We start from the raw sequence: 13,057 nt of genomic DNA on the forward strand, positions 1-13,057 counted from the left end.
CTAGTCTTGTAATAAAGTGCTGCAGATATTTCCAGTCATGGAGTCATTATGGCACAGAAGGACTCCATTCAGCAACTCGAGTCTGTGCCAACTCTCTGGAGAGCAATCCAATCGGTCTCATTCACCCTCAGTATCTCCATTCTCTCTCCCAGAAGTTTCCTTCAAGTGCCCATCCAATTTCACTTTTAACTTATTGATTTTCTCTGCTTCCACCACCCCTTAGGCATTAAGTTCCAGGTCATGACTGTGTGCTGTCTACATTTTCATTCTGTTCTTTCACAGAGTCTGGATGTCACTGGTTAGGCCAGCATTTTAAATGCCCATCCCTAATTGCTCTTGAGAAGGTGGTGTTGAGCAACCTTCTTGAACCGCTGCAGTCCATGTGGTGGAGGTACAGCCACATTGCTTTTAGGGAGGGATTTCCAGGATTTTGACCCAACAACAGAGAAGGACCAGCTGATATCTTTCCAAGTCAGTATGGTGAGTGGCTTGGAGGGGAACATGCAAGTGGTGGTGGTGGTGTTCCCATGCATCTGCTGCCCTTGTCCTACTGGGAGGTAAATAAAGTTCTTCTTCACATTCTCTTTGTATCTTAAGCAAATGATACAGTGCAGTATATGACACATTTTTCATGCTTTAAAATAGACACATATATGGTCAACCACCTGCTTGAAGATTTTCAGGTCTCTGTGCCCTGAAGAGGAGGTGATGAGCATGGATCTGTCAATCAGCATGAATCGGGAGAATTGGGAGGGTGTATTTAAGGTACAGCAGAGTGAAAATGGAGCGACAGTGTGTGGGACAAAGATTCACACCTTTTGGGGAATGACAGAAGAAAGAATGTTCCACATGAACTAGAATTCTCTGTTCTAAAATGTTATGATCTACTGATTTTTACAAACTCTTTTTTACAGGATATCAAAAGGGGAGGATTTTCAGACAAAAATCTCAAAACAAACATCATGTCAAGATCTGACAGAGTCGCTTGATTCATCGGAATTCGAATACTCTCAAGCTTTGAATCTGGAAGGAGAAATGTTTGTTCTGTCTGCTTCAAAAGATTTTAAATATTATCGTGACTGGAAAAGCACCGAGACATACATTCACCTAAGTGAGATTCTTCCAGTGCACTGACTGTGGAAAGAGCTTTAACCAGTTAAACAGCCTGAAAAAAATCACAGTGCAGAGAGGCTGTACAAGAATTTCGTGTGTGTTTGAGGCTTCAACTGATTGTCAAACCTTGAGATTCACAAGGACAACCGCACGATGGAGAAACCGTGGAAATGTGGAGACTGTGGGAAGCGATACCGATTCCCATCTGAGCTGGAAATTCATCATCGCATTCACACTGGGGAGAGGCCTTTCACCTGCTCCGAATGTGGGAAGGGATTCACTGGGTCATCCCATCTGCTGACACACCAGCGGGTTCACACCGGGGAGAGACCATTCACCTGTTCTGAGTGTGGGAAGGGATTCACTCAGTCACCCAACCTACTGACACACCAGCGAATCCACACTGGGGAGAGGCCGTTCACCTGTTCTGTGTGTGGGAACAAATTCAGTCAGTTATCCAGCCTGCAGACACACCAGCGAATTCACACTGGGGAGAGGCCGTTCACCTGCTCTGAGTGTGGGAAAGGATTCACTCAGTTATCCAGCCTGCAGAAACACCAGAGAATTCACACTGGGGAGGGACCATTCACCTGCTCTGTGTGTGGGAAGGGATTTGTTCATTTATCCAGCCTGCGGAGACACCAGCGAGTTCACGAGTGATTCCAGGGGTTGGATTCTGCTGTTATTGCTGCTGTTAATCACATCCAGGACTGAACCATGTTCATTCTGACACTGGGTGAAGTGGGAGGGTCGGAGGGTTTCTTTCTGCCGGACTGGCCGGTCTCACAACTTTGCTTCCAGTGATGATCTTTAAGCCTGGGAGTGCACATTTCCATTGAATTGATCTGCAACAGCGATGAAACACATTTGTTTTATCCTGGATGGTAAATTATCTTTTTCCTACCACTACAGGTAGATCGAAAATAAATATATTTGACTCAGTTCCATTGAGTCTACAGCACAGGGCCAGGCCAGTCAGCTCAATTGGTCGATATCAGTATTTATACTCCACATGAGCCTCCACTCACACCTCTTCATCTCCCCCGATCAGCATATCCTTCTATCCTTTCTCCCTCATGTATGTATCGAGCTGCCACTGAAATATATTCATGCTATTCACCTCAACCACTTGCTGTGGGAGGGAGTTCCACATTCTCATCACTCGCTGGGTAAAGAGGTTTCTCATGAAATCCCTATTAAATTATTGGACCCCTTCCTCATCTTAAAGACTTTCATCAGGTCACCCTTCAGTCTTCTCTTTTCTAGAGAAAAGCAGCCCCAGCTTTTCCTGAGAGTTTAATGCTCTCAGTTCTGCTATTATTCTTGTGAATCTTTGCTGCACCTTCTCCAGTGCCTCTATTTCCTTTCTCTAAATGGAGATCACAGATGTTGACAGTACTCCCAGTGTAGTCTAACCATGGTTCGAAACACGTTGAACATAACCTCCCTGCTTTTCAATTCTATCCCTCTAGAATGGAACCCAATATCTGGGCCCCATACTTTAGGAAAGATGTGATGTTCTTAGAGAAGGTGCAGAGGAGATTTACGAGAGTGACACCAGGGATGAGGGATAGTTAGTTGGAGAGACTGGAGCAGCTGAAATTTCTCTTTTTGGATCATGGAGTCATTAGGACACACAAGGAGGCCATTCAGCCCATCAAGCCCATATTTCCCTCAAGTGCCAATTGGCTTTTGAAGTTGTTCATCGTCTCTGCTTCCGCCCCACCTCATAGACAGCGAGTTCCAGGTCATTACCACTCGCTGTGTGAAAATATTCCACCTCACACCCGCACCCCTGACCCGCATCTCCTGTCCAAAACCTTAAATCTGTTTCCCTCTCCTCCTTGTACCATCAACGAATGGGAACAGCTTTTCTTTATCCACCTTATCTAAAGCTGTCATAATCTTGTACACCTCTATCAAATCTCCCCTCAACCGCCTGGATTTAAGGAAAACAACCCCAGCCTGACATCTAAAATAAATAAAACAATATGTTAATGCCTGAAATCAATCGGGAATGTTTGATTTTTGTCGTAAAGATATGATGAATATATTGTATTGGACAGTAAAGGAATTGGAGTAACTCACCCGGGTGATCAGTGGAATGTATCAATCTGGTATCCACCTACATTCTAGTGAAAACCAGGGAGGTGTAGATGAGATGAATAAGTTGATAGATTCTCTGGGAGATATTTACATCCTTACCTATGAATTTTGTTTTAAAGAAAACCACATTTGACAGCCAGGCCACCACCTGAACTATCAGGATGATAACAGGGGGAGATAAGCAAAGACAGACACTCACTTTGATCTTTTGATAAGCGCACCTGAAAGTTCAGAAGTTCAGGCCTGACATTGGGATACTGGTGTGAGTGTGCAGATGTGATTTGTTACAGGTGAAGACAATAGCATGCGTAAATTCATGGTGAAGTGGACTGAAGAATGGGTCCCAAACATACCCAGCTACTTGACAAACAACATGACATGAAATGGTTAATGTAATGAGAATGAGACAATATTTTGACATCATCAAAGCACTGACACATTCTCCAGAGAGAAACTGACTGTAAAACAATCAGTACAGAATTAAACACACTGGTCATGGTCAAAAAGTGACTAAAATTGAACTAACAGAGATAAAGATTTGGATTGGGTCAATTGAGGGCTTTGGAGAAATAATACTGAGTGAGAACTGTCCACAAGTTGGACAGCGGTAAGGAGAGAGCTGGAGAAACTTTTACATCCATGCTTGATCTGTTGCTGGAAGCATATGTCTTTATGTACCAGTAACCCAGAACTCATGGCGCTCCTTCAGGAGAAGAAAAGGTCAAGTAGATGTTACCCCAGGCGGGGCCAGAACAGAACTGGAAAATAATGGAGTGAAATTGAGTGAGGGGTCGGAGAGAAAGTTCTCCTCCCCCTCAAGGTGTGGACTGTAAGAATCCAGGGGTACCCCCTACTTCGGGTTTTCTTGCTAATTAGTGAACACTGAATTAAAAATTATGACTGGCTGTGCATTTATTTCTAATTTGATTGTTACACTTCTGTTTTTATTGCTGTTGTGATTACTCTCTGGTTGAGGATGGTTGACAGGTGACAGGATGGGATATTGTGGTTTGGGTCTTCATTGACCAAATGTTTTATTGATCCGAAAGATGTAAAAGGGGCCAAACTTCAGCAGAAATCTGGCAGAGCTGAGAACAGACAGCTTGCTACGTGGGAACAGGGAGATGAACAGTTCCCAGAGGACAAAGAAAACAAGAGTGAATCCTAGAGAACACCTGGGTGTCAAGGCCACCATGTTTTCACTGCTTGGCATGGGAATGCTGACTCCCTGTACCGGGGACGGAGTGTGGGAAGCCAGTTGTTTGAGAGTTTGATGTGGCTTGGGCAGGTACAGATGGTTCAATGACAGGTTTTGTAATTGATCTGTTCAAGTGTTAGCTCAGAAATGATTGGGTTAAATCAATCTCCATAGACTTCGTGATGTAAAAAAGTATCAGAAGGGATTCCCCGAGCACAGAGATTTGTAGAGGTTTTACATATTGCATTGACTGGTGCCATGGCATCTGGGGCAGACCAGGGAGCATTTACGTGGAGATGGTGCATCTACCCAGAGTGTAATGGTAATGCTGCTGCACTTTGATACTACTGCTCAGACATGAGCATGTGTCAGGTCTTATTTATACTGAATAAAATCTAACCACTGTCACCAATAAGGGTTATCACTGTGAATCATTTCAGAGTTTGGCAAAAGGGGATAAAGGATTAATTGACTCCCTGAACCCCATTTTCTAACATTGCTGTGTCAAAAATAAAATCTCATCACTCCCTCTGGCTCCTTTGCCAATTACCTTAGAAGGACTCACTTTCTGTTAAAGAGCCTGCCAACCCCTCTCACCCACTTTCCCTAAAGTGCAGAAATCTAATCATGAAAAGTCCAGCAAAATCAAATAATTTTACAGATAAAAGTTAATTAATGAAATTGAACATGGTTAAAAAAACCCAGAAAATTACTTGAGGATCAAAGACAACCAGAGTAAAAATATGTGCACAATGTTCTGGACCCAAATGGTTTCTCTTTGGCTCCTCTGTGCCCTGTTCCTGTGACTCTCTGCTTTGGACACAGAGGCACTGAACCCCGGGGGTCGGGTCACCATCAGCCCCGGTCACCCCCTCCCGTGCCCTGATTGGTTGGAGGCCCATTTCCCAGTCAGTCCTTAGCACCTTCCTGTCTCTCTATCAGTGTGACACCCACGGCAATTTCCCAACTGGGGTGCAGGCCCCATTATTCTCAGCTAAATTCAGCCCTCAGCTCACTCGCCTGGCTGTCATTGACACGAGCAATGAAGAGACAGAAAGGTGCTGGAGGATCAATGGGAAGTTGAAACTTGTGGCTCTAAACCAACATTTCAACATTTGTCACTCAAACACTTGTTTTTTATACTAGGGATTTTATTATTAAATTTAGACACTGGAGGCAAAGGGTAACTTTACGTTTCTAACTTTGTATTGTCTATAGTGTCAGCTGTGGCTCAGTGTCTCTGGGTCAGGAGGCTGTGGGTTCAAATCCTACACCCAGGACCTGACGACAAAAATCAAAGCCCACATTCCCAGTTCCAGCACTGAGGGAGTGCTACACTGTCAGTGCAAGCTTCTTATGAATAAGATGTTAAACTGCTAGCCCTGTCTGCCCTCTCAAGTGGATGTAAAAGATTCCATGGCCTCTATTTTGAAGAAGGGCAGGGGAGTTATCCTCCCATGTCCTGATCAATATCCATCCCTCAATCAACATCACTAAAAACAGATCATCTGGTCATTATCACATTGCTGTTTGTGGGATCTTGCTGTGTGTAAATTGGCTGCTGTATTTCCTACATTACAACAGTGACTACACCCCAAAAGTCCTTCATTGGCTGTAAAGCGCTTTGGGATGTCCTGTGGCCATGAAAGGCGCTATAGAAATGCAAGTCCTTGTTTAATTGTCAGCAAACTTGGACATATTACAGTCAGTCCCTCGTTGAAATCATTCACAGAGATTGAGAACTCATGTTGTGTACGAACCTCCTTTTTGACACCTTTCCAAACGCTTTTTGAAAATTCAAACACACCACATCCAAGCAGAGAATATTTTTGTTTTAAAAATCACAGCAAGTTGTTGTGATTTGGAATTCACTGCCTGAAAACGTGCTGGAAGCAAATTCAACTGTATCTTTCAGAAGGGAACGGGACAGATTCTTGAAAGGAAAAGAAATTTGCAGGACGATGGGATTAATTGGACAGCTCTTTCAAAGAGCCAGCAGGAGCACAATGGGCTGAATGGCCTCCTTCTGTGCTCTATGAGCCTCGTATACATTGAAAGGGAGAGGAACATCTTCAATTGTGAGTGACATATTAAAGAAAGCAGTGCCTCCTCTTCTCTCTATATTTAGTTTAACACTTAAATCTCCCCTTAACATTTTCTGAAGTGGCAGATGGAATTTAATACAGAGAAGTGTGAGGTGATGGGATTTGGCAGAGGGGATAGGGAGAGGAAATATAGACTTAATTGCACAGTTCTAAAAGTGAGCAGGGACAGAGGGACCTGGGGGTTCATGTGCAAAGATCATTGAAGGTGGCAGGAAAGAGAGAGAGGAATTAGCAAAGCACATGGGATCTTTGGCTTCAGAAATAGAGGGGTTGAGAACAAAAGCAGGGAAGTTATGCTGAACCTTTATAAAGCTCTGGTTAGGCCACAACTAGAGTATTGAAACCAGTTCTGGTCACCACACTTTAGGAAGGCTGTGAGGGTCCCTGAGAGGGTGGAGAGGAGATTTACCAGAATGGTTCCAGGGATGAGGGGTTTTAACCACAAGGTTAAGTTGGAGAAGCTGGGTTTGTTCTCCTTGGAGCAAAGGAGGTTGAGGGGAGATCTGATAGAGGTGTGCAAGATTATGACAGGTTTAGATAAGATGGACAAAGAAAAGCTGTTCCCAGTCCCTTATGGTACAAAGATGAGGGGGGACACAGATTAAAGGTTTTGTACAGGAGATATATCTACATCACTGTTCCTTCACTATCGCTGGGTCAAAATCCTGGAACTCCCTCCCTCACAGCACTGTGGGTGTACCTACACCACATGGACTGCAGCGGTTGAAGATGGCAGCTCAACACCACCTTCTCAAGGGCAATTAGGGATGGGCAATAAATGCTGGCCCAGCCAGTGACACCCACATCCCATGAAAGAATGAAAATGAAAAGATATGGAGGGAAATTAGGAGGAACGTTTTTACACAGTGAGTGGTGATGACCTGGAACTCGCTGTCTATGAAGCGGGTGGAAGCAGAGACAGTGAACGGTTTCAAAAGGAAACTGGATGGGCCCTTGAGGGAAATAAATTTTCAGGGCAACAGGGATAGAACGAGGCAATGGGATTGACTGGTTTGCTCTGCAGTGAGCCAGCATTGACACGATGGGCTGAATGGACTCCTTCTCTACCCAAATGAATCTGTGATCTAAAAAGAACAATTTCAGCTGCTCCAGCCTCTCCAACTAACTGAAGTCCCTCATCCCTGGTGCCATTCTCGTCAATCTACTCTGCACCTCTCTAAGAACTTCACATCTTTCCTCAAGTGTGGGGCCTAGATATAGGGTTCCATTCTAGAGGGATAGAATTGAAAAGCAGGGAGGTTATGTTCAACGTGTTTCGAACCATGGTTAGACTACACTGGGAGTACTGTCAACATCTGTGATCTCCATTTAGAAAAAGGAAATAGAGGCACTGGAGAAGGTGCCACACAGATTCACAAGAATAATCCCAGAACTGAGAGCATTTAACCCTCAGGAAAGGCTGGGGCTGCTTTTCTCTAGAAAAGAGAACACTGAAGGGTGACCTGATGGAAGTCTATAAGATTATGAAGGGGTTCAATAATCCAATAGGGATTTCATGAGAAGCCTCTTTACCCAGTGAGTTGTGAGAATGTGGAAATCACTACCACAGCGAGTGGTTGAGGTGAATAGCATGAATACATTTAAGGGAAAGCTAGATACATATGTGAGGGAGAAAGGAATAGAAGGATATGCTGATCGAGGGGAGATGAAGAGGGGTGGGTGGAGGCTCATATGGAGCATAAATACTGACAGAGACCAATTGAGCCGACTGGCCTAGCCCTGTGCTGTAGACTCAATGGAATAGAGACAAATGTATTTATTTTAGACCTACCTGTAGTGGTAGGAAAAACACTATTTACTATCCAGGATAAAATAAATGTACTTTATTAGCTTTTGTGGATCATTTCAGTGAAAATGTGCACTCCCAGGCTTCAGAGCATCAGCCCACTGGAAGCAAAGTTGTGAGATTGGCCAGTCCAGCAGAAAGAAACCCTCCGACCCTCCCACTTCACCAAGTGTCAGAATGAACATGGTTCAGTCCTGGATGTGATTAACAGCAGCCATAACTGCAGAATTCAACCCCTGGAATCATTTTTGAACTCGCTGGTATCTCCGCAGGCAGTATAAATGAATGAGTTCCTTCCCACATTCGGAGCAGGTGAACGGTCTCTCCCCACTGTGAACTTGCTGGTGTGTCAGCAGGTTGGCTGAATTACTGAATCCCTTCCCACACTGGGTGCATACGAACAGTCTTTCCCTGGTGTGAACTCGCTGGTGTGTTAGCAGGTTGGATGAATTACTGAAAGCCTTCCCACACTTAGAGCAGGTGAACGTCCTCACCCCGGTGTGAACTTGCTTGTGCGTCTGCAGATGGGATGACCAAGTGAAACCCTTAACAAAAACAGAATTACCTGGAAAAACTCAGCAGGTCTGGCAGCATCGACGGAGAAGAAAAGAGTTGACGTTTCGAGTCCTCATGACCCTTCGACAGAACCCTTCCCATACTCAGAGCAGGTGAACGGCCTCGCCCCGGTGTGACTATGTAGATGGGTTTCCAGCTCAGATGGGAAATCGAATCCTTTCCCACAGTTCCCACATTTCTACAGTTTCTCCATGCTGTGGGTGTCCTTGTGTCTCTCCAGGTGGGACAATTAGTTGAAGCCTCGACCACACACAGAACACATGTACAGTCTCTCCCCGTTGTGAATGGTGCAATGATTTTTCAGTCTGTGTAACTCGTTAAAGCTTTTTCCACAGTCAGTGCACTGGAACACACTCACTCATCTCTGTGCGTCTCAGTGTTTTTCCAGTCACACTGATGTTTAAAATCTTTTGAAGTAGGCAGAACAGACAAAGATTTCAAATGCTAGATGATATTCTGGTCCCAATGAATCAAATGGTTTTGTCAGATCTTGACATGATATTTGGTCTGAGAATTCTGTCTGAAAATCCTCCCCTTCTAATAGCCTGTAAAAAGAGTTTGCAAAAGTCATTACTGTCTGGACAGTGCAGGAATTCAGAAGACAATTCTAGTTGCTATGGAACATTCTTTCCTCTCTCGTTTCACACAAGCGCAAAGCTCCGTCCCACACACTCTCCTTCCATTCTCACTCTGCTGTACCTAATATATACCCTCCCAATTCTCCTGAAGGTGCAGATTCACGGTGATCGTCAGATCCATGTTCACCATTTCCTCTCCTGGATACAAAGACCTGAAAATCTACATGCGGCTTGCTCGGCTACATATATATCTGTTTATTGGACTAAAATGTGTTTAATATTCAGTATTGTTTTCCCCAATTAGATATAGAGGGTGAATGTGAGCAAGACCTTTTATTAGGCAGCGAGCGGTCATGCCCTGGAACTCGCTGCCTATGAGGGTGATAGAACCAGAGACGATCAAGCATTTGAAAATGGAATTGGATGTGCGCTTGAATGAAATAAACTTGCACGGGAATGGGACTGACTGGGATGCTCTGCAGAGAGTCAGCATGGACTTGAGTTACCGAATGGACTCCTCCTGTATAAATGACTCTTCTATTGATTCATGGGATGTGGGTATCACTGGCGAGTCCAGCACTTATTGCCCATCTCTAAATGCCCTTGAGAAGGTGATGGTGAGCTGCTGCTGCTGCTGGAAATGACTGGAAATATACACAGTACTATATTATAAAGGTAGAAATAATAATAAGTGGGCTCTTTTCCTGAACCGTAAATAATATATTTAATATGTACCGTCTAATAACACTAGACATATCTCCGTCCTATTTTAATTCACTGTTCCCTCAAATGTCAGCCATCTCCTGGGGAAACCGCCCCTTTAATTGTGCACATTAGGAAAGAGACCATCCTTTTAGCCAGACAAATAAATGTATCAAGCTGAGGGAGCAAAGGATGTCAATGTCTTTAAGAGAGAGAGAGAGAGACCTGGGCCAACCTTTCCAGAGTCTGCACCCTCCCTGGATTCACTTCCTTTCCCTTCAGTTCCTGCAAGTCAACAATTTGCCCCCAGAATGAGAAAAGAAATGGAAAGGGGGAGAAAAGAAAGTGTTTTACTCACAGATGTTGGACACAAGAGGAAGTTTCAGTCTGTATGAAGCTCAATCTTCGTTCACACAAACCTCACGCTCTGATTGGCTGGAGGACCAGAGTCCTTCCGGTCCTCCAATTCTGTCCATTGGTCAATCTCCAGTATGAAGACAATGCAGCAGCGGGAAGCCTTCGTGTGCGCCGGACACCCTTTGACCCTCATGACAGTTAAGCTGTTGGCCAATGGGCAAAATCCATTCTGCACATGCGCAACTTGCCACACCCTCGAGCATGCGCAGTCCCGGACTACCCACACGCGCGGCTGTTCGAGCGGATTCTCCAGTGCGGCGGGATTGTGGGAGCTGCAGCCGCCATTATTCATCCTGAGCCCAGTCTCCAAACACCTGGGACTGGGATGGAAAGTGGTGATGGGGGGCGCAGTGACCCCACCCTGACACAAAGTACATTTGGATTTGATTGTGACGCCCCCTTAGCAAAACAGTTTGTTAACTTCAGGTGTAACAATTTAGACGCCTGGGTAACATATTGGGGAGGGCAATAGGTGAGTATGAAACTGATCCCCAGAGTCAGTACCTTCAGGGGAGAAGAACTGGGGAAAAAACAGGAGGAGGATAGTAGCATCAATTAGGGTAACAATGAATTGGGAGGAAGGAGTGTAAGGGGGACAGAGATTTATAGTTAGAGAAGAAGGATTCTGCTGTTATTCAGATCCAGGAGCAAACCATATTCATCCTGACCGTTGGGGTTTATTTCTATTCATGTTAATGACCCTGTAACTGAGCTGGAGTTTAATATTCTGGATGTAAGAGGAATGAATCAGCTTTGGATTGAACACCCTGTGTCATGTCCTTGATGTGGGATAAATTGGGATTGCTGATTTGCTGGGTGAGCAGTGTCTCTTTATGAACTACTGTTTGCAATCTCTCCTCATTCATTCAGGAACTCTCAGCTGAAATTATTTTACAATAAAACAGTTCACTTTCAGCATCACATCCCCTAAAGTTAGGTTTAGCGTTAAGTTAGGGTTATGTTTAAGCTTAGGGTTATGGTTAGTGTATGGGTTAGGATTATGGTTATAGTTTTAGGATTATGGTTAGGTTTAGGATTCTGTTTAGGATTATGGTTACAGTTAGGGTTATGGTTATGTTCAGGGTTAGGTTTAGGTTTAGGTTTACGCTTTGGGTTAGGTTTAAGGTGGATGGGAATAGGCTTATGGTTAGGGTTAGGCTTAGTGTTAGGTTTAGGCTACGATTAATTTTAGAGTTAGTGTTAGGTTTTGGCTTGTGTTTAGGGTTATGGTTAGAGTTAGGGGTGGATTTAAGGATATTGTTAGGTTTAGGGTTCGGTTTAGGGTTAAGTTAGGGTTAGGTTTAAATTTAGGGCTAGGGCTATGGTTAGGTTTAGGGTTAGGTTCAGGATTAGTTTTAGTGTTAGGGTTTGGATTATGGTTCGGTTTATTGTTAGATTTAGGGCTATGGTTAGGTTTAGGTTAATGTTGGGATTAGGATTTTGGTTAAGGTTATGATTAGGGTTATGTTTCGGGTTAGCTTTAGGCTTTGGGGTAGGGTTAGGTTTAGACTTATGGTAAGGGTTATTGTTAGGTTGAGGGTTATGGTCAGTTTTAGGGTTAGGTTTAGGGTTAGCTTTACGGTTAGGGTTAAGCTTAGGTTTAGGGTTATGGAGAGGTTAGGGTTAGGTTCAGGGTTAGGGTTAGGGTTAAAGCTATGGTTAGGTTTAGGACTAGGTTTAGGGTTAGTTTTAGTGTTATGGTTAGGGTTACAGTTATGGTTAGGATTATGGTTAGTGTTCGGGTTAGGGTTTTGTTTAGTGTGAGGTTTAGGTTTCAGTTTAGGGTTCGGGTTAGGGCTATGGTTATATTTAGGGCTAGTTTTAGGTTTAGTTTTTGTGTTATGGTTAGGTTTAGGGTTAGGATTAAGATTAGGGTTAGGATTAAGGTTAGGTTTAGAGTTTGGTTTTGGTATAGGTTTAGGGTCTGGTTTAGGGTTAGAGTTAGGGTTAGGGTTAGGGTTAGATTTAGTTTTAGTGCTATGGTTAGATTTAGGGGTCGGTTTAAGTTTAGTTTTAGTGTTAGGGTTAGGGCTAGGATTAGGTTTAGGTTTATGGTTAGAGTTAGAATTAGTTTTCGGTTTAGGTTTAGGGTTAGGCTAGGATAATGGTTAGGTTTCAGGTTTGGTTTAGGGTTACGGTTAGGTTTAGGCTTAGCGTTAGCTTCATGGTTAGGTTAGGGTTAGAGTTAGGTTTAGTATTATGGTTAAGTTTAGGGTTAGCTTTAACATTATGGCTAGGTTTAGGATTATGGTTAGCTTTAGTGTTAGGGTTATGGTTAGGTTTAGGGTTAGCATCAGTTTTGGGGTTATGGTTAGGTCTAAGGTCAGATTTCGTGTTATTGTTAGGTTTAGGGCTATGGTTAAGTCTAAGGTTAGATTTAGGGTTATGGTGAGGTTTAGGGTTAGGGTTTTGTCTATGTTTAGGGTTAGGTTTAATGTTAGGGTAAGGGTTAAGT

The 13,057-nt window shown here is 43.8% G+C and overlaps 1 long non-coding RNA gene and 1 pseudogene across 1 annotated transcript; one reads left to right on the top strand and one right to left on the bottom strand.

The window, feature by feature from the left end:
• LOC121273568 overlaps positions 1-1,773 on the top strand; it is a 54,856-nt pseudogene extending 53,083 nt beyond the window's left edge.
• A 6,578-nt stretch (positions 1,774-8,351) lies between these two features.
• Positions 8,352-10,690, bottom strand: LOC121273649. Its single transcript, XR_005942051.1, has 2 exons — positions 10,544-10,690; positions 8,352-9,450 (listed from the first exon to the last, which is right to left on the bottom strand). It is a non-coding gene; the product is annotated as an uncharacterized LOC121273649 (long non-coding RNA).
• Positions 10,691-13,057: the final 2,367 nt, after the last annotated feature.

Source organism: Carcharodon carcharias, assembly GCF_017639515.1.
Source record: "Carcharodon carcharias isolate sCarCar2 chromosome 27 unlocalized genomic scaffold, sCarCar2.pri SUPER_27_unloc_1, whole genome shotgun sequence".
Lineage (NCBI taxonomy): Eukaryota > Metazoa > Chordata > Chondrichthyes > Lamniformes > Lamnidae > Carcharodon > Carcharodon carcharias.